At 42.1% G+C, this 5,052-nt stretch overlaps 1 protein-coding gene across 2 annotated transcripts in view; it reads left to right on the top strand.

Moving 5' to 3' along the window:
• plekhh2 (pleckstrin homology domain containing, family H (with MyTH4 domain) member 2) overlaps nucleotides 1–5,052 on the top strand; it is a 41,331-nt gene that overhangs the window by 8,561 nt on the left and 27,718 nt on the right. Inside the window, exon 1 of one of the 2 annotated variants that reach the window (XM_005735129.1) lies at nucleotides 1,306–1,390. The exons of the other annotated variant lie outside the window; for it this stretch is intronic. The gene's annotated coding sequence lies outside the window, so the exon portion shown is untranslated. Of the gene's footprint in view, nucleotides 1–1,305; nucleotides 1,391–5,052 lie in introns of those variants that run through there. 2 annotated transcript variants of the gene reach the window in all.

Raw genomic sequence — 5,052 nt, 5'->3', positions numbered from 1 at the left:
AAAAAGAGGGGAGTCTCCATTTTAATCCAGCCGACCAACATCAGTGGATGTCCATGTGGACTGTGATATTTATGTTATGTTATAATTTAATTAGACTGGACCTCTCTGTCATCAGTAAAACATATGACCCTTTTATATTGTCCGTAATCACCATTTATCCAACTTCAGTGGGAATCATTAGACGGAGCCCGAATCCTAATTTTATATTTGACAGAATCTGAGAATAAAAATATGGAGAAACAGGTCAGATACAGTTTAGTTATGGACCTGAAATATATGTTAGAAGCTCTGTTCGACATCATTTAATAGCCATGTTTCAATGTGTGGACACTTTTTCATATGAAGTGCAGTCAGAATACAGTTAAACTGTCTGCAGCCTGCTGTGTGGTTATAAAAATGCAAGGTACAAAAAGAACTCCTGCTTAACTGGGATTTCAGTGTTTGTACAAAAGTAAACTTTTGCAAATGAATGTGCTTTGATACTTTATGGACAATGAGATAAAACCGAGTGTCAGTCAGCCGCTGCAACAGCAGCAGGATGGGCGGAGCCAGAGAGAAACAGTCTGTTACCCCGGTAACTGAACCAAAGTTTAACTTTGACGCTGAACTTTAGAAAAGAGAAACGGACCAAAATCTACAGCTGAATTAACACTAACAAAGACGGGAAAAATGGCAATGGAGAAAACTACAAGCACAGAACGCCACATTCAGAGCAACCTTCAAAATAAAACAGGAAACACATGGAAACGAGACAACAGCAGGGTCAGTGGCTCGTGTTTATTACTGTATCGAAATGTTCACGCAGATCCAGCTGCAGAACATTCAGGCTTGAGTCAGAGCAGACGCTGTGCTGGATTGCTCCGGGTCAGTGTGATACGACAGGCCGTCCGTATCAACACGCAAACAGAATGAAAATTTGTAGAGGAAGGGTTAAGGGGTCAGAATGACCATTTTTGGGAGAGGAATGCAGGAGTAATAGGAAAGGGATTCAAGACACAAAGGAAGAGGAAAACTAAGGAGCCATGGATAATTACATCTGCAGTGGGTACAATATATGTCCATTTTTTATTTTATATTTATTTTTCCTTTTTGTTATAGTTTTTGTTATTGATCAACCATCAATATGTTGCAGTTTCTTGTGTTTCTTATTGTAGGTTTCCTCCCTCTTTTTTGCAGAATTACCTTGAAAGAGGATAACGAAGGTTTTGAATTTGCCGTTCCACAAAACTGGAGCATGAAATGAATTGACGGCAGTCTGGGTAGACTTGGCAAATTACTGAAATCCTAGAAAGCCTGTATGAGGTGACTGAGAGGGAAAACGGGGGAGGAAGAAAAAAAATGAAGCCTTGTGTAAGGATTGAACTGCCCAGGGGAGGAAATACCCAGTTTAGTAAATGTGTGTGTGTGTGTGTGTGTGTGTGTGTGTGTGTGTGTGTGTGTGTGTGTGTGTGTGTGTACAGATATTTGGATTTGGGAGGCATGTTAGTTTTGGCCAGCGGGGTCTCTCAGCTGAAACAGTAGGCTACACATCTCCTTATGAAGACAAAGCGACCATGTGTGTTACATTTTCTATATATTCATTCACTTCTTCTCTTGTGTCCATGTGCCTGTGTGTCTGTCTCAGGAGAGATTCTCAACCTCCCTATAAAGTTTTGGAAAAGAAAAAGACAGGATGCAAAATGTTAAAATGAAGTAGCGATAAAATCAAAACAGACAGGAGGTGAAATTAGTGGTCAAAGTTAGGGAGGTGTGGCCACTTGACTGGCACATGCCGCAGCTTCACCAATTCAGACCTTGAAAATGGGCCTGTTGGCTGTTTGGAGCGTTTTAATTATATTATCTGACAAGTTATTTGTGTGGTGCTGTAAGCACGGCCGTATCCGGAGTAACAAAGAGTATGTTTGCGTCAGACGTGTTAGGATATCAAAGATAATACATAAACACACACATATTATGTTGCCACAGTATATGGGTCCATATTCTGATTTGGCACAGGTTCCTGCCAGATCCCCTTCCTGACACAGTCCTCCCATTTATCCAGGCTTGGATAGTCAGATAAATGTGTTATCCGCCAAACCATTGTTTCCATGGCCTTCTGCGATTGTCTTTGTGGATTCCCTTCTTCTCTTTTAATTACAGTTAAGACCATTGTTTGTTATTTCAGATGCTATTCTTTCTGTTAGTATTGTGTGTCTGTAGTCCCACATGGGATATCTGGTCACCCTAAACACATCCCCTCCAAGATGTTTATGTTTAGATTTTGATATTTGACACTTTAATATTTTATCTGTCTGTTGCTTAACACTTATTTAAAGGTACAGCTGAGTATTTCCCAGCTGCTGTTAAACAGCTTGAATCTCTCAAGCTCCAAGAATATTCAGTGTTCACTTTGGTCTTCTGGATGTAGTTCTTGTCCAGAAACATATATTTTTGGTCCTTGTTGTGTTTGCAGACAAAGTGAGAACTCAGTGTTTTGCTGACTGCTTGAGGTTTCATTTCAAAATATTTTAAAATATCCTTTTTGCCGAATGATTTCTTCGACATTGACAAGATTTCCACATCATTGCACAGCAGTGGTTTCTGCTATGGCTCTATAAAAAGGTCAGTGTTTGAGCGGGCGAATACTATCGACCCTCGAAAATGTTATCTGATAACTTTATTCAGAAGAAAACATCACTGTGGGGCCCAAAATGCTAATTTTAATGCCTCAAAATGCAGGTTTGAGACACCAATCAGTGACGTGATATGAGAGAAAGTGTCTCAGTTTAAGCACCGCGCACAAAGCTTTGCGCTCCTTCTTTGCTACACATAAACATCCGCTTGCAGTTTTAGTCTCTGGCTGCCCAGTCACAGCCACATAGATGCCTACGGCTAACCATAACATTTTCAAACAGATGTTGCTTTTCCTCATGCGTGTCCGTCTCCACTTTGCACGTGCTGGGGTTCTGTTTTTTGGACAGCTATGGTATGTGCCTGCCCCAGAGTGTGCCAAAGGAACTAGAGTTTATTGTTAGATTGTAAGGGAAGCCCAACTGGCATTGCTATATTTTTTTAAATCATATATCTATTGTTACAGTGGTGGATCCTCATAGTAAATGTGGTCAAAGTTTTATATAATGAGGTCAAACTCTGTACAAGTAATTCCTGTGGCCCAAAAGCTGCATACTGCACGCTCTAATAGGTCTGTTTCAGAGGCTTTTCCTGCTCTTCGGTCTGTTTGAGGTCACAGAGAGCTAAAGAACTAACATGGCCATCTCACACACACACACAGCTCTGACTGGGAGCACAGAAGCCCCACCCGCCTGATCAGAAGAAAATGGCTTGAAGTGAAGCAGAAGCTAAAACAGCTGATTTCAGACTTTGTGTGAACTGCCAGAACCATGCAAATAATAATTAAGATTATTCTGAACTGACTGTCATGAAATGAACGTTCTAGATCCCCTATGAAATGTAAAATATATGTCCTTACTTAGTTGCTTGTACTTAATGTGTCAATAAAAGTCTTTGCCAGCGTTAGCCCCCGGTGCAAGTTACCATACTTGGTGTAAGTCTGTGGTGTTAAACCTGTTTTAACTGTAAGGTAAGCACTGTGGGTCGCAGCCTACAGAAAGAGGCTTTGTGAGCTGGCTGTCTGGCCTGCGGATGGAGTGGTGGGGGAGGGATGGATGGATGGAGCGAGTTCAGGGGGAGGTTGGCCACAGGGCGTCAGTTGTGGAATTCCAGGAATGGAAGTTGAACTGGATTTCAGATTTTGCATTTGGACGGGGAGTCGACTGCAGAGGTGATAGACCTGAGGCTGAGGGAGAGCACAGAGATCACGTGTACGTGAGCGCCAGGGCCGGACGCGATGAAGCGGCAATAGCAGTGCTCGTATTGTGCCTGAATACAAAGACAAGGCGTTACTCTTATCCCGTCCTAAGTGAGCTGTACAGGATGTGACACACACACGCCCAGGTTGGGTTCATCCTATATATAACATCATGAAGCAAACACACACTTACTCGAATGCTCTGATACGCAGCAGTTAATGTGTTTAAGCCTTTGTATACACTGTTAAGTGGTGTGTGCGTAAAAGTCCATGTGCGTGTCGACTCCAGCTGTAGCCTACAGTATACATGGCCTGTAATTAACATGGCGTGCTCAGCCAGATGCTATATCTGTCATTGAGAGAGGCACATGTGGTCGGTCGTTTGTGGTACAGCCGAGGATCTATATAGGGAAGAGAAAGACTGTGCATTTGTGTGTGATACGCATTGACCTTTATTCGTGTCTGCTCTTCATCGCAATGTGCTTTTTCCTGTAGTAAAAGTAATCCTTAAAAGTAATGCTTCTGAGGTTCACAGGGACAGCAGCAGTAGGTGAAGAAAAGTTTGCTGCATCTGTGTTATTGTTGGATTCATCACAGTTTGTCAGTTTTATCAGGACAAAATAGATCTTCAAAAACCAGATGTGCGAAAGCTCTACCTCAACGGTCCAAATACTGAGTTGAATACACCCACAGCCTTTTTCCATATGTGGACACGCAGTGACATAATCCTATAAATTCTTCTTCCTAGAATCCGCTTCTGTGATATGTTGTTCAAATGTCAGGTGGAACAGCGGTTGTGTAAAAGGCCTCGCTTCCACTTTGGTCCAGAAAACGTTGCGCGGTGGAAACAGTGTGGGTGTCTGGCAGGGTGTGGCTTCCCGGCTTTGGCCTGAGCTTGGTCCACTTCTTCTGGTCTCTACAAGTGAACAGAAGCAGGGGAAAACTGGAGCTCAGCCATGCCTGTCTCCAGGCTAAAAACAGATGTCGCTCTTCACAGCGGTTTCCATCAAGTTTGGATATGGCAGCTACTAATTTAAGTGCTAATTTGTCGATTTCTACGGAGTAACATAAGACAAGGAGCTATTCACAGCGCATAGCTGATGTGACACACGAGTGTGTGAGCTGGCTGCAAATAGAATGATACTTTATTAGACTTTTAAAGGAAGAAATCATTTTTGATTAACATAAAAGCAACTGATACATTTTCCTCAAAAAATATAAAAATTTTAATAATTGTAAAACAT

This window comes from Pundamilia nyererei, unplaced genomic scaffold, assembly GCF_000239375.1.
Source record: "Pundamilia nyererei isolate P.nyererei 1_Seehausen unplaced genomic scaffold, PunNye1.0 scaffold00062, whole genome shotgun sequence".
In the NCBI taxonomy this organism is placed as follows: Eukaryota; Metazoa; Chordata; class Actinopteri; order Cichliformes; family Cichlidae; genus Pundamilia; species Pundamilia nyererei.
This window is presented reverse-complemented; position numbering and strand designations above follow the sequence as displayed.